At 32.0% G+C, this 24,810-nt stretch overlaps 2 protein-coding genes across 8 annotated transcripts in view; one reads left to right on the forward strand and one right to left on the reverse strand.

Moving 5' to 3' along the window:
• LOC143233873 (5'-AMP-activated protein kinase subunit gamma-1-like) overlaps positions 1-12,763 on the reverse strand; it is a 171,207-nt gene extending 158,444 nt beyond the window's left edge. For 4 of the 6 annotated variants that reach the window (XR_013018369.1, XM_076470711.1, XM_076470715.1 and 1 more), the window contains exon 1: positions 741-1,079. The gene's annotated coding sequence lies outside the window, so the exon portion shown is untranslated. Of the gene's footprint in view, positions 1-740; positions 1,082-12,454 lie in introns of those variants that run through there. The other 2 variants (XM_076470710.1, XM_076470709.1) reach the window with 2 other exon arrangements.
• A 5,870-nt stretch (positions 12,764-18,633) lies between these two features.
• The window catches only part of LOC143233876 (serine/threonine-protein kinase 17B-like), a 45,594-nt gene continuing 39,417 nt past the window's right edge, over positions 18,634-24,810 (forward strand). The window contains exons 1-2 of one of the 2 annotated variants that reach the window (XM_076470721.1): positions 18,650-18,954; positions 19,559-19,648. The gene's annotated coding sequence lies outside the window, so the exon portion shown is untranslated. Of the gene's footprint in view, positions 18,955-19,558; positions 19,649-24,810 lie in introns of both variants that reach the window. The other variant, XM_076470720.1, reaches the window with a different exon arrangement.

The raw sequence follows: 24,810 nt of genomic DNA on the forward strand, positions 1-24,810 counted from the left end.
GTCCTTAGACTTACCGCTGTTACACGAGGAGACTTAATAACCAAACCCTGAGCAACAGTGTTCCACAAATTACATTTACTATATTATTATATCACTCAAACTATTAGGTATGTTTACTGAAAATCGAATTTAATCACGATGTGCAAGTTGTTTGCTCAGATTCTTTCACATCTAAAATACGTATCTGTTAAACGGAAATCCCATTATTCCTTTCAACTCGATGATTACGAATACGGAATTAGTTTGATTTCTGTTGACATTGGGTTGAGCCGTGACTAATACTTGTTTCTGCTGCGAGAGTTTTTTCTGCTCTATCTTGTTTCTCAATTTAAAATGATTATTTCTAAAAGCTGGCTTTATTTCGAAATATGAATTATATTGGAGGAGGGGTTATTTTTTGTTCTACCTAAAAAGAAAGTCAAGATCAAATAAAATTTTTGTAGTCATTGTCACTAAATATGTTACTTGGTTATTAAGTAGCTCCAATCAAATACAGATAGCTAGTACGTTAAATACAACTCAAACTATATCGACTGAGAAAATGTTTATATAAAGTGTGTTGAAATAAACGCCGAAAACAAGGAATACAATTAAACAGCACGACCAGTGCACCACACTGATAGCAATAAACTGTACGGTTATTATCCGTTTATGGTTTAATCTGTGCTCACAATGACGAATATCTGCTCGAGTTTAATACAAGTGTTATTTTTTACCTCTACACAACTATTTGGACTTACCTTGCTGAATATCAGAACTTTGTAAATCACGATTTGTATATGCACACGATCTTTAGGAAGCTTAAACAGCAGAGTTATTACTGTTGGTGAAAGGTGCGTCTGGAATCAGCCCAAAGCAGGGCGTACTTAACATCACAAGCTCTTCACCTTGTACTAAACTTCAAACACTGCCGACAAGTTCAACACCCTGATATAACTAGTTATTACCTCTACAATGTTCTAAAATTTACTTTTATATCATCGTCAATATTATCAATTGGATGTTTACTTCTACATGTGTTGAAGAACTCGCGACGTTAGCTTCACGAACGTCGTAGCATTTTATAGGAGCAAAACTCTTCAGATTGTTTGCTAATATATAACAGATCAACTTTGGTTTCTCAACGCCATCTGTTGGCAACAAGAAATATTTGAAGGTCATTAAAACGTTTAGTTTTTAAACGGTCTTTATTATGTAAGATGTATGTGATTGATATATCAGTGTTTCAAGCACGTAATTGCGAACAGGATCATCTACGCGAGTATTTTGCAACTAATTTAAAACGAATTACAATTTGAATTTATTTTAAGATTTTACTATAGTGGATCAGCAGGAAGTCTCCGAACTTAAAGTGCTAAAATCCGGAGTTCGATTCCCCAAGATGGACAGAGTGCAAGCAACTAATTGTGTCACTTTGCGTTCGCGGCTTCGAATCCCCGTCACACCAAACATGCTCGCCCGTTCAGCCGTGGGGACGTTATAATGTGACGGTCAATCCACTATTCGTTGGCGATGGGTGGTGATGACTAGCTGTTTTCTCTCTAGTCTTACACTGCTGAATTAGAGACGGCCAACGCAGATAGCCCTTGTGTAGCTTTGTGTAAAATTAACAAAAAACACTTTGCGTTAAAAAATAATCCTTAAGATTTTGTTGGAACTTCGTGATGGAGAAAAACTACTTTTGACTAAAGCAATGTCTTGGGTAAGACTTGAACCAAGCCAATACAGTTTAAAATTTATAAATTTTATTAATAGTGACCGGGATAGAAAAACTAGTAAAAGAAACAAACTTAATTTAAACAGAACGTTATTACTCAAGATGTTGAAAAATATTCTAGGAAACATTTGTAATTAGGTAAATTTAAATTAGACATTTATTTATAAATTCTCTGCTGATGTAGTTTTCAAATCAAGCTAATATGTGAAAATAGTTTTCAGTAATTTTACAATTACAATGAAATTAAAGAACAAAAAGCTGTTGTAAGCCCTGTTTCCAGTGAACTGGTGAAATCGGTCCTCAGTTCAACAGAGTGCAACATATCTTGTGTCTAATTTTACATTATTCACAATATCTACGAGGAGTTCCTTAATCTTCTTGTCAGATTTTAATTACGCAACTTTATGTGAAAACTGAAAGATATACTGAATCAAAGACCGATTCAACTTCAAATGATGATAAACGACTATTCTTCATTTTTACAGAATATGTACTACAGGAAGAGAATTATTTACCTAGAGTTAAACTATTTTTAAATGAAATTCCTCTGTTAAAGATGTCACAATTTCGTTCACAATTAAGAGCAATTTTTTGTCCATTAATTTTAGGCATTTCTTTTCCCTGACAACGCTTTTATCAAGTTCACTAAACCACAACATTTTCTTGGAACTATCCTGAAAAAATTATCTCTGTCAACAATACGTATAAATTTCATATTCCTCTTAACATGAGGGTAAAGAAAAAAATGAGCAGAATGTCACAATCTAGGGTACATGAACGAATATAATCTAATATTTGTAATTAAGAAACTTATCACCCAACAAAACAATGACTGGCGTGATGCTTTCAAACACTTTATCTACATACTACTAGAGAAGGTTACAGTAACTAAGTCCACCTGCTTACATCACGGGATACAAAGTAGAGATTAAAAAAGAACAAAAACAGAGTTTAGAACCTTCGTAGAACAGTTATCTTTTGAAGGACCACATAAATAAATGTGGTCTAAATAGAGCAAAAGTTCTGTCTGAACACGTTTGTTTTCTATCTCCAGTAAAAACGACTTTCCTTAAATAACATTTTAGCTTGAGGACAAATATTTTATGGATAAGTTGTGGGAGTATTTTAAAAGGATCTTTTGGGATAAAGAGAAGATTAAATAACACTCAAAGTTAACATGAAAGCCATCAAATTAAGGTCAACATCACATCCCAAGATGACCTAAAATAGCTTATTTCTTAAGGTTATTTGTAAAATTCAAGAATTTTAAGGAAGATTTTAAAACAAGAAACTTGGGTTGCTGGAAGTACTGCTTTCAAACAATTAACTAATTTATTTTCTCTAAATAATCTATATTATTTTTAGCGTTATAATGTCCTGGTTTAATTAACAATTATTTTGTTCTATGTATTTGTGTTGAGGATGTTGTAGACACAATATAACATTTAATAACTTTGTTTTAAATAACGGTTTTAAATTTCGCGCAAAACTACTCGAGGGCTACTGCGCTAGCCGTCCCTAATTTAGCAGTGTAGGCTACTCTTTTACTAACGAATAGTGGGATTGACGGTCACAAAGGGCTGAAAAGGCACCCATGTTTGGAACGACGGGAATGCGAACCCGCGCCCCTCAGATTACGAGTCGCACGCCTTAACACGCTTGGCCATGCCGGGCAAGATTTAATAAAAACAAAGATGTAATATATAAATGAATTACTTATTTTAACGTTTATTCTTCACTTTTTATTCAACATCCACTTTCGGCTTGCATAACGAGCGAAATAAGAATTATAATTTATCATTTGTTGATGCTTCAAGATAATACTTTGTTATTCTGTAGACTTTAAATGTGCTGAAGGAAAAACAGAACGCGAAGAGTAAAATACCCCAACCGATTATTATAACACATTAAGATAACGTTTGCTATGATTCTTAAAAATATTTCAAATTCTGCATTAGTTGTTTTTAAAAATAAACTTCATTTTTATGTGGCAAAATACTGAAGAAAATACATTTTCCAAGTTAAAGTACAAGTTTTTACGCAAACAATATAAAACCCATACAAAACAAAGAAAACATAAGTAAAATGCAAAAAAAATTGCGAAAAACAGAATGAAACAAAAGCAAATTGCAGAATTAGCTGTAACGTAAAACCACAAGAAGAAATGAAATATAAAACAAGACGTATCCAATCAAGATGAAACTGAACAGGAGAAAATATGACTTAAAAAGAAACATGGAAAATACAACTGTCAATACAAACTATAATTGAATCACAAATAATAAAATCTAAAAGAATAAATAAGTAACATTTATAGAATAAACAAATGTGAAATAATTAATGAAATAAGATATGGGCACTCACTAACCATTTGAGGATTCAACTTAATAAAAACGAGACACCAAGTAGCAAACATAATTACTACGAACGCCAGTGGCATGAACTACGAACATCAAACAATGCACTTTTAGTTCCAGTACGTGCACCTGAAGATCTAACATATTTAAAATAATAGTAAAATTAGCAGTGGCGGACATTTTAAAAGTTTTATGAAGACCCATCAAAATCGACAGATTGAGAGTTGGAGGTGCTGAATATATATAAAAAGTAAAAGTTTACGGACCCGAATTAGTAGGACATGATTTCATCACATATAAAATGAGGTACACGTTCTTTGTCAAGGTCATGAATTTAAAAAAGGGAGGATTGGATGCTATAATAAATAACACAAAAACTCTGATTTTAATTTTAAAAAATGTTTATATTATTACAGTATTCATTACTACCTCAAAGGTTTTGAAAAAAGCTTTAACAACTCACTATGTACATATTCAAAATTGTGTCAGGATGATTTTGTTCGAAGAAATATAGACCAAAGTTGTGGCAATGAGGGTGCTCTCTGTTAACCCTTTCAACACCCACCTCTTAATATCCTTCTGCAAATACTCTTTCAACTGATAGTCACTGGTTGCTGAAGTTTCTTACAAGATTAAGCTGTAAGGCCACAGGTCAAATCAGGAAGTGGGTACAAAATAAGAAAGTGTTCTTCGTATTAGCACTATGATGGCTGTTGTAGCATCAACTTCATCCAAGTATACGTATTATTGTAATAGTGACAGCTATTTACGTCATTTTATAAAACAAAACAAATATATCCTCCCTCCTACAGTGTTTGATTTGTGTTAGAGAAAATTTAATGTGTGCGTTTTCTTACAGCAAAGCCACATCGGGTTTTCTACTGGGTCCACCAAATGTAATCGAAACCTGATTTTAGTTTTGCAAACCTAGATACTTCCCGTTGTCCTACCGAGGGATGAAAAGTTTAATAATTTTTTTTTTTTTTGTTCTTTGTTTGGTGTAAGAACGTAGTTAACGTTAACTTACATAAACTATGATAAATACTCAACAACAAATAATACAGGTAGAGGTGTTGTAAACTCCCCTATTAACATGTTCCTTGTTACAAGCTATCACCCTACAAAATTTGGTTGAGACTGGCCCAGCGATTTAATAGAAATTAAATAACGGACAGAGGCAAACACATTGTAGTGCTTTCTATATGTTTGCTATATAATAGTTTTTGTTGTAAAAACGTGGCGCTCTCTATGAACATAGTTAGCGTTAACTTAAGTTAAATAAAATAAATACTCAACAACAATGGAGTGGAGGGAGCTGTAAATCCCCCATTAGCATGCTCCTTGTTCCAAAGTATCTCACAAAATTTGGTTGAGATTAGCCCAGTGACAAACAAGTTATTAGATAAGAGGCAAAGAGACAAGCACAGAGGCGTTTATGCTGTATATTTAATATATGTACATTTGATGGTGGCCAAGCATTGATACTGTAAATATTCCAAAACTTGTATTCGGGAAACCACTTGAATGACATCTGGTAATTTTATATACCTTAAATACGGCAATGATTTCGCAAAGTGTGGGATTTGCAAAGTTTTAAGTTCAATTCAAAGATATCCAATCACCGAGGCCTATAGAACTAATATTCTAATATATGAACACTAAGTATGTGTACGCGTGACTGGGCCAATATATATTTTGGAATTTGGATCCACAGTAAAGTATGTAAGGTAGTGTACTAACATTTAATGATCCATATAATTTTCGTCAAATTAAAGCAAGGTGGTAATTCCTCTAGTCAATATCTGTCACTAAGTTATTTATTGATAGATAAACCAATGTATTTCATAAATAGCAAAGCACACAGCTCACAAATTATATTATTAACGTGATTTTTTTTACGTTTAAAATCTAAATCACACCAAGTTAATAAGATAGAGCTGTTCCACTGTTAACGATTACATGAAATTTCTCAACGATTATTTTGTAAATATTTACAACCATACCATATTCGTGAAAATAAATTTTAAAAACTCCTCTAAGTAAACGAGAGTCATCGTTGTTAAGATGTTCGAATAGGATTACAATTAGTTAAATACTACAGTGATCAAATGAGAGCTGTACTTATGTAGCTTCAGTGATCAAATGAGAGCTGTACTTATGTAGCTTCAGAGTCTAAAGGGATTGTGCGTGCCAGAAAGGCAACATATTATCCAAATAACAATTATCTTCACAAAGATACTTTGAGGAGTTAAAACTAGTTATAACCATTAATATTGGTGTATGCACTAGCACGCGCGCGCACACACGCACAAACAAACATTTGTCAAAATACAGTCAATTTAATAATAAAAAACGTGGATACCTACATTGAAGTATTGCAGCCAACTTAACACTTACAGCGGTTTTACAACAGTAAAGAATTCCACTTTAAGCATCAACTTAACAAAGGTTACTCGTTCAGTTAAGGGATTATTTTTTTTTTACTTCAGGGACCATAGGAGACTACTGAAATCATAAAATCCTACTACATGTAAACAGAACTAAACTGATGTTTGATAGTGTCATGTGCAATATGCAACTTTGATGCCCCAACCCCCAAAAAATTAGGTTATTTTGTTGGTTACTCGGGAAATAGACAAACACCCTTCCCCTAGTCGAATTGTTCTGATACAAATTGATAGTTCTTACAAATGTCAAGTTACATATAATCAATCCTCGTAATTTTTAAAAAGGTTAAATATTTATCCTAGTTACTAATTCCCCAAAATAAAATTATTCTAAGTACATACACATGACGTATAAAGACTTCAGCTCCATTTATTGTAATTTGTAGTTTGAAGACATACGTTTTCTTCCTCCTTATTTCAGATGAAAGTTTTCAAAGATTTTAACGTATACAGATGCGTAGTTTTAACAATAGAACGTCAATAAAGGAATTTGATTAAGGATTCTTTTTGCACTTGTTATTCTGGGTTAAACGTCAATGGCAACAAATGCACCTTCACATAGGAAAGATTCTGGTTGAACAAACTATGCAGCATTAGACAGCGAACATTTACAAAGGAAAGTAGGTGATACGTTGAGAATACAACCTTATATATTGGACAGACAAACAGGGATACGTTCAGCACACAATCCAAGAATAGCATTACTGTTTTGTATACATAATACTAAGTTTTATCAGTCTTGAACAGTTCTTCATATAGATTTACAGCAGAGCTTTATGGGTGCACTCAAATCTTAGTAAAAGAACTACGTTACATGTACACGCCCATTACTGACCGATTGAGAAGGAGTTTTTACTTGATTTATTTTGTATTAACCTATTTATTCACAATTAAGTTGTAAGTAAATAGCGCTTAGCGTCGAGTAACTTTCAGTTGAATCTTCCGTTATTCTCTGTTACTCTACGAATTTAAACTAGATATAACCTTGATTACAACTACCAAATTGACATCCTCCGGCTTCTAAAATAACGTTTAATGTTTGGGCAATATAAAACCCCTTGGACTGAAAAATTTGACGAGATAAATGCCGTAACAATTGAAATGAATATTTATGGCCCACTGTGTGAATAAGGTATTAGTAGTTATCACACAAGATTCAACACTAATAAAATAATGAGATGTTTACCATTGGAATCTTCCAAATCGGTTTGAACCCAAAAAACGATTATTGTATTGAAAATTTTCAGACAGTCGAAGTTTATCTGTAAGGTAATACTTCCACAATAATAAGTTATTGGGTTGTATCTTAAAAGTAAAAAAAAAAGTACTTTTGAGATTAGCCATATCTAATAAAATTATTTAAAAACAGAAAGCGTGTAAAGGCTGGTGAGTGTCAAAGATGCCAAATTTGCGCACACATTAATTATAAATTACAGACTGTTTCTAACACCGAGTCACAAAGTGTTACTAATGACATTAAACGGATGCCTATTGTCACACGCGTTTGAACGTCTGAAAGATTTTCGCTCTTCCCCATTCTTCCTTCTGCAAAATGTTATCATTTCTCTACACATGCACAACTTTATCATTAATATCACAAATAATTCAGTATGATTATTTAATATAAAACTTGTCACTATATACCTCTTCTGAGTAGTGCAGAAATCTTTTTAAAAAAAATTGTATTAAACACGTCAAGTATTTTTGGCTTTTTATTTTTGCCTAAGATAGCAAGTCTACTTTGAGAAAAAAAAAGTTTTATTTCAAAAGTGAGTATTTTACTCACTAACAGAGTAATTCCAAACCGAAAATGTACAAGTTCAAAATTAAAACGCTATCATTTGCACACAACGTTTTGATATTGGATTTTGACGATCCCGTTACAAATCAGGCGCATTATGATGGAAAATATGAATATCTAATAATCCCAATCAATTGTTCAAAATAATCTTAAACTTTATGATTCAGGATTAAATATTGAAAGGTCCTATACTGCACAACGCTACTATTAACTTGTGTAGAGTCTTTTGTCATGTAACAGATTTAACGATATAGAGATAGTTTTATTAATCGCAGGCTTTTACAATATTAAAATAGTCAAATACTACATTACACGTTGTTAGACAAACAAGATCCACTGTATAAAGGTGAAATACTACTAGGAAATTGTTACAGACTAAGAATATTACCGAAGGTAAAAATTACTTTTTAACTAACGAAACTGGTTTGAGATGTGTTAGAAGATGGGTCACGATATCCGTCCTTTGTCATCTTTCTTATCAGACGTTGGCATTAAATCAACCACGTTGTACGTTCTGTGTGAAAATAAGGTTATGCTTTATAAATTCGTGAAATTTGAAAGAGGCAAAAGGGAGCTTATTAGCTCATCAAGGAGGATATCCCTTCCAGCTTTCAACTATAATCACCCCCTTACAACTCATGTATTCATCCAACTTTTTCTTGGAATCAATTACATTTTCTGCCTTCACCACCCTTGAAGGCAGTTCATTCCAAATGCCAATCACCCTGTTTGAAAACTAATACTGTCTAAACTGGAGAAGACTCCTACGCTTCTCAAATTTGGATTTATGACCCCTAGTTAAATTGTTTTCACTCCTAAACACAAAAATAATCTTAAACACCTCAAATTTTTTTCTAAACCTTCAATACACTAGCGAAAATAAATTGAGGTTTTAGTCTCTCCCCATAGGAAAATTCCACCATCCCAGGTATCATCTCAGTGGCTCTTCTTGGAACCTTCTCCAACAATTCAATGTTCCTCTCAAGGAACGGAGCCCAAAACTGTACACAATACTCTAAATGAGGCATTACAAGTAATATATAGAATGAAACAATAACATCCCTTGTCTTGTAACTAATATCTGTATAAACGCTACGTAATATCCTATTAGGCCTACAGCCAGCTACAATACACTGCTCAAATTACTTAAGTGATTTTTCGATCACAACACCAACATCTTTTTCTTCAGCCACAGTATTTAATGAGTTTCCATTTAAGTTATAATAATAATAATTTGAGTTGTGAAAACCAACATGCATCACCTTACATTTTGGAAAATTAAAAATTAATATACCACTGCATCAGCCCGACGTATCAAATGATCTAAATGTCCCTGCAATACTGCAGTATCTTTAATACAGTTAGTCACCCCAAAAATCTTTAATATCATCTGCAAACCTCAATACTTTATTAGTAATTCCAGAGTCAATATCATTGATACAAATTACAAACAACAGAGAACCAAAGCACAGAACCCTGAGGCACGCCACTTGTAACTGTAATCTAGTCGTATCTATTCTACTCTCCAGCCAATTTTCTATCCAATTTAATAAAACTTCCCCACACCCACAGATTTCATTTTTGTAAACAGTCGTTTGTGAGTCACCTGATCAAATGGTTTCTGAAAATCAAGGTAAATCAAACACGCAGTATATCCTTATCCAGCTCTTGCAATAATATCCTCAAGGAATGTCAAAAGATTTGTTAAACAAGACTTTCCCTTAGTGAAACTATGCTGGCTCTGACACTGTGTCAAACTGTTTTAAGTGACCCTATAATATATTTTCAATCAGATTCTCCAACACTTTTCCAACTGCTGATGTAAAACTAACTTGCCTATAAGTGTAATTGCTTGAACAACGTTTATTACATCCTTTAAATACTGGATTATCAATAGCAAACTTCCAAGCTTCTAGCACCCTATTGGTACTCAATGACTTATAAAATATTTATTAGAAGTTCACAACTAAAATCTAAGTTTCTTTAAAACTCTACGATAAAAGTTATCTGATCCAGAATGATTTATCATTTTTTTAATGTTTCCCAGATTTCGTCTTACAATTTCAAAACTTAAAATAATATCTTTTACATCAGTATTTTCCCCATACATTAAGTACTCTAGTTGAGGCATAATACTTGTATCTACCTTTGTAAAAATTGAATAAAACATGACTTGATAAGCTACCATCTCAATATTCCGAGATCAGCTGCTCCTTCATTTTTAAGAGGCTCAATTCCCATTCCCACAATTTGTTTACCTAAAACATTCCTTATTTTTAACTCTCTCAGCCAACCCTTTTCATACAGTTCTGCCCTCTTTCTTTTCATCCAGTTCTCTTCATTACCTACTTTTTTTCCAGTAAGTTTAAATTTCTTTAATTTAAGTTTATCCCTAATATGATCTCAAACTTTTACTAAACAATACTCCACTTTGAGACAATTAGGCTGTTATACTCTCAGTTATTATATTTCCTGAATTCATTTGCAAATCATGTTCTTTTACTTCCGCACAGTTTGATCGTTTTGTGCAGTATGTAACTGTGGTTACAATAACTATCATTTTCCTTCTGACGCTTGTCCATCCACCAAATCTTAGGATCATTTAGCAGTATTATGCGGGGTGGGGGCAACAAATCTTAAGGCTTTCCTCATTGTTATAAGAAGATTGATTTATCCGTGCGTTGAATATTGCTTAACACCGAATACCACAAAAGTGCATCAAATGATCATCCAATCCAAATACCTTACCAGCGAAATAAAATCTATACTAACAAATTTGTTTTGTGTTTTTTTTTCAAAAGGATTACACTCTCCTTGTCGGGATTGATGATATGAAACAAAATAGCCAACATGCTAAAAGTGAAGACAAATCCTAAGAATGTGAAAAACTGTGATCAAAGGTTATTGCCAGTAGGCAAGGGTAACATTCTGCTGGTACTCACCGGTACTGAATACAAGAACTTGTTTCTTAAGGCTGTACTAGTATACTAGTACAGAAATTTATTTGAGCTACTCTGTCGTTTTATTTTTATGTTTATATGTTTTTAATTCTTCATAAACAAGTCCACTTCACCCAGACGAGTACTTATAAAATTTTGTTTTTGAAAATTTAATCCCAGATAGTATGTAACGTACATTAACAGAATAGTAACAATAACAATCATTGGTATATAAAGGCATCTACCTACAAAATGAGAATACGTTCATCTTGAAATATCTTAAAATCCCTAACTACAATCGAAATACTAATAGGTAGGTATAATAGCACACGATATTTCATTAGCTTATCTCTACAGTCTACTTATTGAAAATAGTAATTATTTTTTTCATGAAATCAAAAGGTTTGACACATACTTTTCATACGCCAGAATACCGTAAAACGTAAAAAATACACGCAAAGAAGAGTTTGTTTCCCTATTGACCGAACTATAGTAAGAAATAAAATAATCAAGTATGTATTTCATGAAACTGATAGAAACGATTGATATCTTAAAACACATCTGGTAAACATCACATTTCACAATTCTGATACAACCAACAACAATGCAAGTTACCTTTTTGAATAGGATAAATCAGAAACATTTATATAAAGCTTCAACAGAAAGATACCACTAGCTGGTCGACCTATTTTTCAGCCTGGGTGGTGAACAAATTATACTAGACTCTTTCACTATTTATCACATCATTAGGAACAGGTTACAAGCACTTAATGGTTTAGTTGATAGTACTTTATGGTCAATGTTCCAATTGTCATCAAGATCACAGGTAGAGAATTAAGTTAAAGTATATAAAAAATTATTCCCAGTTGAAGTAAATATACTGTCAACAACTAGCATTTGTAGTTGTACCACCTCAACTGTCCCAACCAATACTGTTAATAGTGTTGTTTTTATTTTATAACATGTATAGGGAAAATAAAGAGGGAGTTGTGGGTCCCTTTTCCAATTATTGTACATCAATAACATTAGGTACTTTTGGAAATTCGTAAAGTTTGATTTGTACAATAAAGAATGCTGCTGTAGAAATTGAATCTAATATATTAGTAATAGTATTACCTTGAACTATATGCTCAAATCTTTTAAGAATCTTCCGTAGGCGATATTCAAAATTTAAACAATTACAATATACGTACCCAAAAACGTCGGTGATCCACTTGCCAGAATGTTGTAAGCAATTCAATACCATGTATTGAAACTTTTACCTTACTAAGACTAATTCGAGTACTAAAGCTTGTTAAAATTCAATTTTAATTAAGAAAGACCTATATTACTATACAAGAAATCATATCAGTATCTAGAAGAACTAATATTAAAAAGAAATTCGAACATAATACGCTCTAATGCACGAACCATCCAAAACATATCCCTACCTTAAAGTCTATCACAATGCACACAAATTATAGTTGGGCAAACGTATTAACTGTAGTATATGACGCGCCCCCTTCCGGTGTCAGCAGATTATGTGTGCAAACAATATTAAGATCAATAATATACATATTTATTTATTTATTATTTAACTAAAATTATAAAAACATTAATCGTAGGATTTTTATTTATGTACAAATAGTCAAGAATATTTATAACTGTACTTTCTTGGTAATAATACTTTCATTTTCCATGCACAAATATCAACAAACTAGCCTCTTCAATTTTAAGTTTTAACTATATTTTTGTTTGCAAATAATGTGAAAAGCACAGCAAAATTATTTTTATTAAATAGTTGTATGGTGTATTATGAGATTACGTAAAGTTATATGAAAACAAACAAGGGACCACAATTTCCTAAAGTATAAGTTTTGATATGAAGGATAGTAAAATATTTAGGAAAATGATGAGAGTTTTTTTTTTTGTTGTTGTTCACTTTCTCAACCACAGCTCTGGGAATTTTAAAATATCTTACTTGTTATGAGCAAAATAGGAGTCTTCTTAATATATGCAAAATAAGTATCGTAACGATTTGTTTGTTTATAGTTAAGCACGATTGGTTATCTGTGTGTTGTAAGACCATAGATAAACTTCTGTTTCACTGGGGGCAATCAAACGAACACAATAATTTCTTTATGGGATTATAACAAATGATAAGCTTTTCATTGTAACGAGTATTATTTGTACCTATACTGAAATAAACAACGTCATTAAGATATTAGTAATGTTTACAGATATATTAGATAAAAATATTTTTAGCGAAATTTTCTTTATTCTAAAGCACTTTTTTATCCACCATAAAAAACAAACGCATATATATATATAATATGTGTTATATATTTATATATATATTTCAAATTTATGCCTAGATACAGACGCTGGGCTAATTTGTGGTTGCTGACAATAAAAAACAAACAAGAACAAAAGAGAATGTTAACTATGATTATAATAGGAAACAGTTGAGCCCCACCTATCTAAAAACAGTTGAACCTATCTCGTCTTAAATGTCCTTCTCTTGATATATTTTAGGCATTTAGATTTATATACACATTACATTTACGGTGCAATTTTGTGAAATATAAATTAAGCTGGATGAAAAATAATGCATATTAATTTACAAAACTTTCAATAACCAGCAAAATATTTGATTTAATGTTACTGACAAACGAATAATTTAGATTTAACTATTTCTCATTTACGTAACATCACAACATATGTATTATACAAATTAGGTACTCTCAACTATCAATATACACAAGGCAGCATACAAAACACTGAATGCAGATAATCTATGCTGCCATCTATCATTTAAATTTCAAAATGTTGTATCAAAATATTTTGTCTTCATCAGCATTACTGTGAAAATTTTTATTATTCTCAGCTAATGTGGTATACTTTCCGTAATCCTACTCTTTTTTAAAGACAATTTAATTTTCTAAATTTGTATTTTATATGAGTTATAGTGATTAACATTACAAAAATAAATCACACAAAGCTAGTTCAAGGTTCGGTATACTCAGCAGGTAGTCTGATGTGGCTTTGCTATAAGAAAACATGCACAGACACACAGTTCAAGGCTCTGCAAAATTTTATAGAATAGAATTGAAAACTTGATATTTATAAACGCAGTTTTACACTTTCAAAAAAGAATGTAATTAAATATAGTAAAATATTAATGAAAATATCACAGAGTCTCATTACGAAGTTGTTACAAAAGATCATTAGGTTGAATCATCAACAAACAATGGAAACTTTTACTAAAACAGGAATGGTGTCATAAATAAAAGAGTTACCTGCGTTAGCTGTCCTTAATTTTGAAATTTTAACTAGAGTGTGTTTAAGATTATGTAATCAAATGATTGGATTTTACTGTCATTCTTATAACTCTTCTACTGTTTCCAAAATGCGAAGGGCAGTTTGTGGCAATGAACTTCGAATTATAACGCTTGAATTTGTCTTTCGGCATGATAACCTCTATGACTATATGTAATTCGCGAGAGATAAGCTATTTTAATTATTAAGACTTATAAATACAAAGATATTTTATATACAAAACATTTAAAATTATTTTGAATACACACAAGAAATTATACTTAAAATATGGACAATTAGTCGTTATTCATTGATAACTATGACAGCTTATTCATTTTTTAAATCATTAATTATATACATTGGACATTAGATACACAGCTTGTACTTAGTGATATTTTACCTTACTTTTTGTGCCAAATAATTTAAGGTCTATGGATCGCAGTTATAGGTAACGGAAAACACTATTTAATTATAAAACTATGTTGTGCTTTGAGTATAGATTATATCGCTTCCAAATTATAAAAGAAACAGTTATAAACTACTTGTTTTATAGGTAAAATAGGACTTAAGATATTCTCTAATAAAATTAAGTAGGAATTAAAAAATAATTGATAATTTTTAATATTGTTTCAAGATACATTTCATAAATATTTTATAATAGATGAGTTTTAATACTGATTAAACGTAACAGCAGCAGAATTTAATCTGTCATTTAGGTTAATGTTATTATGTAACTGAAAAACTGGCCTTGAAAAGTAAAATACGTTATCTTAAGCAAGAAGAATAACTGAAAGTATACAAATATACACACATGTAAGACTTTCAGAAACTAAAAAAAAAACAACTTGAAACGCAATAACACATAGGAGAATCAATCTCAATTAAACATTAGTAAAAACTGTTATCCAAAATAATAGCCCTCCGGTAGCTTAGTGGTAAGTCTAAGAGCTTATAAAACTAAAACTAACGGTTTGATACTTGCCGTGGACAGAATACTGTTAACCCATTGTGAATCTTTATACTTTAACAGCAAGTAAAATATTATATATTTGTACGATGCTGCAAATAACATGTAAAAACGGCTGGTTTGGGTTGAGAAAATTTTTATATAGAGGAGCGATCAACATTTCGACCTCCTTTGATCATCGTCAGGTTCACAAAGAAAAAAAACGTGTTCACTCCTCTACCTAAACAAATGTTCTCAACCCTAACCAGCCGTTTTTACATATATATTTTTCTCTACAAGTAGGTTTTCTCGTCATCACTGATGCTGCCATCTGTGTTTCTAACTTAAAGCTATATAGGCGATGTTACAATAAACTTGCAAGGCCAGAGCTTTTTCTCTTTCGGAACACTGTAACATTTAAGAAAAGTCGGTACGATATTTTCAAATATCATATAAGACTTAATAATATTTAAAATTATAGTCATACACTTAAAAGACATTTGTGTATATGTGTTTTATTATGCAATCGTTTGATGGCTACTTTTTCCTTTAAAAATATCGTACTTGTAGCTACTGTATTATTGTATTACCACCAGATACTGTGTAACAGTAAGGAACCATGTTGTTTTTTACATTTTGAACTACCAATTATAATTTACCTGAGTTACTAGTATGACACATTCAGGTGAGTAGAGTTAGTTAATTGTTTTAATTTTAGTACTGTTGAGTCGATTTATAACTTGACCCATCCATTTAATTTATTTGAGCTGAAATTTAACCCTGTTCAAATATCTTTATTTAGGTTTAGATAAAGTTTTTTACATCAACGTGACTTAAGTTGTGATATATCTTGACGCATACAATTACTTTGTGCATTTCAATACACAATTTGATACATCTAAGACGAGATGTGTAACACAGTGATGTATGAGCTTGAAAGGAGTTACACCTTGGTACATCTAACTAAGGGAAGTTATGCAACACACTGATGGATCAACTTTAGGGGAGTTACACCTTGGTACATCTAACTAAGGGAAGTTATGCAACACACTGATGGATCAACTTTAGGGGAGTTACACCTTGGTACATCTAACTAAGGGAAGTTATGCAACACACTGATGGATCAACTTTAGAGTTACACCTTGGTACATCTAACTAAGGGAAGTTATGCAACACACTGATGGATCAACTTTAAGGGAGTTACACCTTGGTACATCTAACTTAGGGAAGTTATGCAACACACTGATGGATCAACTTTAGGGGAGTTATATCTTGGTACATTGAACTAAGACAAGTTATGTAACACATTGGTGGATCATCTTGAGAGGAATTATTCCTTGGTACCATTAACTGAGTCCACAGGCTTAATATAGAGTTCAGTTCAGTGAAATATTTTGATCGATGATAGTTATCACGTGTATTCAGTTATTCAATCCTAACATGTATCAAATCTGTGACTAAGTCAAGTTATGTAAGTAGAATACATCTATTTGAGCGGTGATATATCTTGGTACGTTTTGTAAAGCTTGATGTATTACTGTGGGTTAAGTTTAATTTTGTGTCATTCTTTGTTGCATCAACGTTTTTGAAATACTTCAAGTATTTACACTTCATAGTTGTTTTTTGTTTGTTTTTTGGTAACAACTCTCTTTTCTGAAACCCGTATTTCTAACACCAGCTCTACTCGCAACCTGAGTACCGCGGGCTTGAATCCCTATCACACCAAACATGCTCGCACTTCCAGCCTTGGGGACATTATAACGTGACGGCCAACCTCACTATTCATTGGTAAAAGAGTAGCTTAAAAGTTGGCAATGGTTAGTGATGGCAAGCTGCCTTCCCTCTAGTCTTACACTACTAAATTTGGGATGGCTAGTGCAGATGGTCTTCTAGCTTTTTGCGAAATTTCAAAACAAACAAAATCTAATAAATCATAATGACTAAGCAAAACATGCACTCGAAATAAATAAACCACTTATTTTCATCTAAAATTGTAAACCCACTTAAAATTCTCACTGTATTTAAGCATCTTGTTTACCGGAAAACAAAGCATTTTCATAAAGAAACATTTTAAAATAATAGTTAACCAGAAGTATCTCAAAGTCGACCAGAAGGTTATCTGTATAGTTATATTTAGACTAATATTTCCACAAGAAAAAACCGCCTGCTAATTATTACCCATTGTTCATGGCTCATTTACTTATATGTGTGTGGAAACTGTAAGGTTTCCTATATTAGAGAAACTAAAAACGCAGGAACTTAACATCATAGATTACAGGTAATTCTCACTCTGTTATATATCAACATAATAACAGTATAGGATATTCGATTAATATTTCAAACTTTAGAATTCTTACCGCAAGTTTCAAGTTTAAATTCTGAGAAAAGAAACCTTGCATATTAAAAGACATTCGGTGGAACAGTACTAAGTTAACGGAATTACAAATCTAAAACCCAAGACTCGGTTCCTCGCAGGGGACAGAGTACACACAGCTCATCTGGTAAGTTTGTGCTAAACAACAAATACAACTGACAAGCACACAACTCATTCCCTATATCAACAATACAATATTTTATATGAATTCTAATTGTTCTAATTTCAATTTCGATTTTTATATTTTTAGTTGGTGTATATATCTATCATTGTTATTATATATCTTAATATTTCTGCATATTGCCGATTATAAATGTGTTTTTTCAAAAGGTTTAATGGACATGCTTTATGCACTTACATTAGTATTTTGTTTTAGAATATATCTCTGTAAAAACAACATCTCCACCATGGTTCAGCACTAAATGTAAGAACTTATTGTTGTATGGATTTGCGCTTAACAACAAAAAAAAAAACAAAGAAATAATTGTTACCTGAAAAAAGTCAGTAAATTAGCACAACTATCTGCCTTTATTAACTTTATTACTGTATATATTTATCTATATATATATATATATTACGTCAATTATTTCATTTATTTTGTTAGTATTTCACAGATTCTACTTCTCTTTCATTGTAAATAGTTTAAATAACCATCGCTAGATGTCAGCGCAAGACTACTTTCTAGAGCTCATAATAAAGAACAACGCGTAAACAATCCACCAATGGGAGTAAATGTTCGTTACTTAAGGCTTTGAGTAGCAGTAAGTTACACTTAGTAGGTAGTCGACTCTTTGGCTTATGGGAAGAAGCGTAACAGTGAGATTGAAACCTTTAGAAACGATGTTCAGCTGTTTCTGTCGTAACAAAAATTGACTAATGTGATGCGGTGCATAACACTAAAGTTAAACCAATAGAAATTGTGTTAAAAAAGAAGACTTTTGTCGGTAGTTAAAGCTCTAAAATACTGTCACCGATTGTGTAAATCGAAGTTAGATATAGCCAAGGAAGAAGACAACTCTCACTGAGATATTGGTGGATTCTTCGACGTTGAAACAAAGACTGCATTGTAGTTATATGTAAGTAATTGATAGAAATGATTTGTTGGGTTTTTGTTTCTATTTTATAATCAAGAAAATAGCAAATAACAATCTGTATATTTTCACATATAGTTTATTAAAACATGCTTTGCAGTTTATAAATGGAAAACGTATAAAAATATATCAAAGAAATAATTATCAATAATATTATTCAAGTCATGATTAGAAGCTTTTGTAAAATCAAGAGAAGACGTGTTTGTAAACAGTACTTTAATAATCAATGGGATTCATTTGTAAACAATAATAATCAGTGGGATTCATCTGTAAACAATACTTTAATAATCAGTGGGATTCATCCGTAAACAATACTTTAATATTCTGTTATATCGTTCATGTTTATTTGTGTGAATAACTCACTCTTCATTAAACTTAAAGACACATTTAGAAATGCTGGTTCATATGTTTTTCAGTAACTAGCTTGTGCACTGAATTAGTAACTCAGTAATTAATGAAAATTCAATTCTAAAAATACTTGAACTATTATATCTATGCAAGTTAGTTTAAATGCAACTGAGATTTTTTTCTTCATGATATATCATCATATCGATTTTTCCTCATTTGTTATCGTATTATTTTAAACTAGTGAACTGCCGTTACTATAACCGAAAATTCGTAGGCAACTTCATAAGCCACCAATGAAGTTCCAAAGCGAGAATGTGTCAGTAACATTTATGTAAGTTATATTGTTATTCATTAAGTTGATACTGAATAGATATACAATATTATGTTTTGTGTTCGATTATTTGTGCCACAAAGTTTGGGCGCTTAGTCTTAGCTGTTACTCAAGTTTAAATTTTGTCGCGTAAGGTGCCGCCTTACGAAATCGTTGACGGGACAAGAAGGTGGGTCACGTGATTAAAAAAAAAAAATGAATCGATCTTAAGAGAAAATAAGGTAGTATAGTTAACAAAATCGGCATTCCTTTTAACTACTATAAATGCACCTAACAAAATTAAGTTTTTCTCTTAAAATTATGATACTTCATGTAAAATGTAGCTTTATTTTTATATGGTGTGTTTTTAACCAGTTCTACCTCTTTTTCCGAAATATAATAAATTATTAAGGTGTTCTCATCACTATATTGATTGTAACTTAGAAACATGAAATTTCGTAGAAAAATTCTGAAATGCTTTGTTAGAAATAATTTGTATGAAATTACAAATTAGTATCGTACCATGGTTAGTGGACGTGAGCAGTTGTTTCTGTAATATTATTGTATAGTCAGTGAATGTGAGATGCGGTTCCTGTAGTATTGCAGCATGGTTAGTGAAAGTGAACTCTGGTTTCTGTATTTTATTGTATAGGCAATGGTTTCTGTAATATTTTTGCACAGTCAGTGAAAGTAAGCCGTAGTTTCTTTCGTATTGTTGCTTGATTAGTGAAACTGAGCCGTGGTTATTTTGCGTTGTAGCATGGTTATTGAGATCTCTATTATAGAAAATGGCATAACCAAATCCGATTCTACTGGCTCAGTGGTATGTCTGAAGACGTATAACGCTAAAAACTGGGTTTTGATACCCGTGCTAAGCACAGCACAAATAACTCTTTGTATAACTTTTTGTAAAATAAGAAAAATGATCAAGTCCAAAATGTAAATATGTTGAGTTTGAATTATTCATGATGTGCTAAAAACACGTAGGTCCAAAAAGTCTTAATAAGTCAAGGGGCAGTTTGGGAATGATCAGTATAATTGAACGAGTGATATATAAAGATTTAGTTTAGTAACGTTATATAGAGGTAGAAGAAAGGTCCACTTTTCAAAGCGCTCCGGTTTTAAGGGTTTCTATTTCAGTTTTAATTAATTAGTAGTTGTCATAATGAGTAACAGCGCTTTTGTCCAGGGCCTTAACTGGTCATATATTTATTTGATTAAAATTTCTTCATTAATTTCTGTTAAAATGTATCAAAACATAAAATTATTAAGAGACGGCATCTCTATTTTGACGTTAATCACAGTATTATAAACACCTGCTACTGACGGTTGCTACACATTTAGTGTAATTCATTACTTTTACAGAGAAGCATCAAAGATTTTTGGGGTTAATATTCTCTCTCCTGCAGGTTTGCTGCAAAGCATCCCAGTTCAAATCTGTTGAATATAACTATAATTTCAGGGCCGTACAAGACATGTTTTGAACTTAATTTGCCTGAAAAAAATATTGTTTGATGCGATTCAGTTTCGTATTTATAGATATTTTCAAATATAATCGTCATTTGTGATGGTACGGTACTGTAAAAAAAAAAAAAAAGTCGAATTAAACAAAACATTTAAAGCTACCTAACTGTTCATAAAGAACAAAGAGCAACCAGTTAAGTTGGGATGGCACAGTTAAACTCGAAACCGCGTTTCTAGAATAAACAGTAAGTAGAAGGATTCGTTATTCCTTGTGTTTTTTATTGTGTTTTAGTGCTTAGACCACTACATGAACCAATGGTTTGAATCCATGGCTGTGATGAGAGGTCTAGTTTGTTTTTAATTTTGCGCAAAGCTACACAAGAGCAATATGCACCAGCCATCCCTAATTTAGCAGTGAAAGACTAAAAAAAAGGCAGCTAGTCATCATTGTAATCGCCAGCTTTTGGGCTACTCTTTCAACAACGAAAAATGAGATTGATTGATACATTATAACGTTCACATGGCTGAAAGGGCGAGCATGTTTGATGAAATTAGGATTCGAACATCCGCAGATTGCATGTTGAGGGTCCTAACCATTTGAGCATGCAAGGCCTAGCTGCAACCTGTTTGTGAAATGTAAAATGTTTTCTTTTCACAATACATTTGAAAGTTTCCATAAACTTAGTAGTAATAAAATATGGCGGCTCAAGTCAGTATTCAACATTAACATATGCAGAAGTTTTCTAGTTCTTCAGCAGTTTGGTATAATGTATTTAGTTAAAAACAGGTAGGATGCAATGTTCCAGATAATCATTTCAAAAATTAACAGGTCCTTTTTCTTAAAGTCCACATGGTATTTTAACTCCAACTGACTATCTTGGCAACTGTCAAATTTCATAAGACTATGAAGTAGAACACCGTGAGATTCATGATCAAACTCAGTGTAAACGGCCTCATTAACCGTTGTGGCTATTCAAGCTCTCGTAGTTTGTTGTTCTGCTTATCCTCTAATTCTTGTATCATAAAGCAAAGGCACCTTAAATACACACGCAATGAAAAGGTTTTTTTTTTTTTTAAGTTTGTCTTTATTTAATGTATGCCATACACGTAGGTTGTGTTGATTAGGATTATTTTTGAAGCATGGGGTGCATCACTACTCCAATTTAAATAGTAATAGAAGTAGGTGTTATAAATAAAGTAATAATGTTTACACTCAGTCTGGCGTGACAAACGTAAGGGTAATCTGGATGGAAAGAAACCAAATCCTTTCTTCATTTCAGACTGTGTTAATGGATCTGTAGTGTATATCGCTATCAGCAAATTTATAGTCGAAAGTTTTGATAAGTGGAGGGAGGTGCCTTTTAATAGTGAGACAACGTTAAATTCTTATGATTTTATGATAGTTCTGAGAACTTTATTATTTAATAGTTTTGTTAAGTGACCACAGTGATATTGGAGTTGTCGAAAGTATTTTTTTTTTTGTTTTACGGATTTGTTCTTGAAGGGTGACCCGACTACATATAAACAGAGAAATATACTACCAAATTTCGTATATTTTTCTCGAAAGTTGATGAAGTTTGTTAGAACATTACTGAACTACTGTTTTATACTAAGATAAACAAAAACGTGTTTTAATAAAACCTTTATGATGATATCTCATGAAAGCTTACTTTAAACAAATTTCAATAAGCTCCGTGAGTTTCGCATTAATAGATTAATACAAAATGTGCAACAATTAGGTGAATATTTTGCGCAAGTTGTGGTGTCGTTTTTATACTACTAATAATAATAAGATAAAATAAACTATAAATTCAACCATAGAAGAAAATCAAGAAAATAAAACATGAATACTTCTAACTTCATTCAAATGTTTATTATTTAAACAAACTGATAATCAGCTATGGTTTTTGAAGAATCTGTATGCATTAAACAAGCTTCTATTAATGCAGTTTGATTATTTATTTTTGTGAATATTTGAATTAAAATTTATACTGTGACAGCAACATGCTTTTAAATTAATAACCTGAGAGAATTTAACATCGTAATGAGCGATGAAAAATTCTCTATCACGTATTAGAAATAAACAAACTTAAATTATCTTTGAGTAATGGGCGAACTATTATTGTTTTGGATATTCTCACGGAACTTCTAAATAGATGTTTGCTCGAGCCGTTCTTAAATTTGAACTTCTACACAAGAGAGAAGACATTTACTTGACAGCATCGCCCACCACTATTTTTTGGGCTGTTTTAATTGAATAGTTAGACTCCATTGTTGCTCAGATAACGTATCCATAACACCATTTATTTTATTTTTTTATTAATGAGATGCAAATAAATGACCCTCGGTTTTACAGTCCAGGAAAATAACCATGCCATAACGAACTCTTTATTTCACGTGATAGATAAATATTGCTGTGATTAAAATAATGAAATTATTGCTGTTTTGTTCGATACATAAACATTGTTCGGGTTAAAATTGTAATCTATGTACAGATCGTTGTCTTGTGTAGCAGATATTTGTTTAAGCTTAATCACAAAATATATGATATAAATTGTTTTTTTAATGTGCATTTCTACATAAAAAATAACCAAAACAAAAACGTAGGCGTAAAAATGACAAAGCAATTTCTGAGAATCGTTGCTTGTCGACTTATCTAAGACAACAGTCGCTTGCCCATATATAGTCTCTATGCCAAATCTTCATACTGAACATTATCCACTCACTGCTTTATCATTCCCCTCTTCCTCTCTTTGTGAGAATATCCCCAGGTGTTCGTCAAGAGGCTTTCGCCCGCTTTGAGTCTGTTAGTTTGCTACGCAGACCATGATTCAAATTAAGACTAACATGGCTCCGTCAGTCAAGCAAAATTTATGTCTAGAATGCTTTCATAGAAATGCCTTTCTTTTTAGATATCTGTTACAAAAATATTAGATATCTTTATTTATATTATGTTAGTCACAGTTAACTGAAGTACATTTTTGTACGAAGTAACTAAAAATACCTGTTATTAATACATATGGATACAAGCTGTTAATATTTTGTTGTTGTTTAGAATTAAGCACAAAGCTACACTATGGGTGATCTTTGCGCTCCCCACCACGAGTATTGAAACCTGGAATATAGCGGTGGAAGTCTGCACACATTCTGCTGTGCCACTAGGGGGCTGTTAATATGTGCCTTACATTTATCATAACAAGAAACTATGTTAGATAAGCGGCCTTTCGGTTTTTCTGTTACTCAGGCATGATTTTGGATAATATAAGGAACCGTGCCTGTAAAGTAACCCTAGGAATGTCATTATTAGAATCATTATGACCCTATATTTACAAAAGATGTCAGTACCGGCTACCGCTTTTCATCTTATCGTGCGTGTTAGTTTGCCGTTTCTTTGATAACGCATCTGTGTCTAGAAATTGTTGTAAAATAATAGTGTGTGTTTTCGAAGACACGCCTCAAAGACAGCGACCGATTTTTTGTTTTCCAAACATCGAATCTTTATAAAATGAATTAGGCTAAAGTTTACTTTTTAACGTCATTTCCAGTTATTCTGGCTTGCAAACCATGAAAGTTTTATTCGACACAGTGTTGTATTAACTACGTAGGTGGAACGCTTTACTTTACGTATACACGAATGAGTGAGCAATATTTTATTGTTATTACCTGTATAAACTAAAAACCTTAGCCTTTCTAACATACCGATAAGCCGACTAATTAAA

Source organism: Tachypleus tridentatus, chromosome 12 (assembly GCF_004210375.1).
Source record: "Tachypleus tridentatus isolate NWPU-2018 chromosome 12, ASM421037v1, whole genome shotgun sequence".
Classification (NCBI taxonomy): domain Eukaryota; kingdom Metazoa; phylum Arthropoda; class Merostomata; order Xiphosura; family Limulidae; genus Tachypleus; species Tachypleus tridentatus.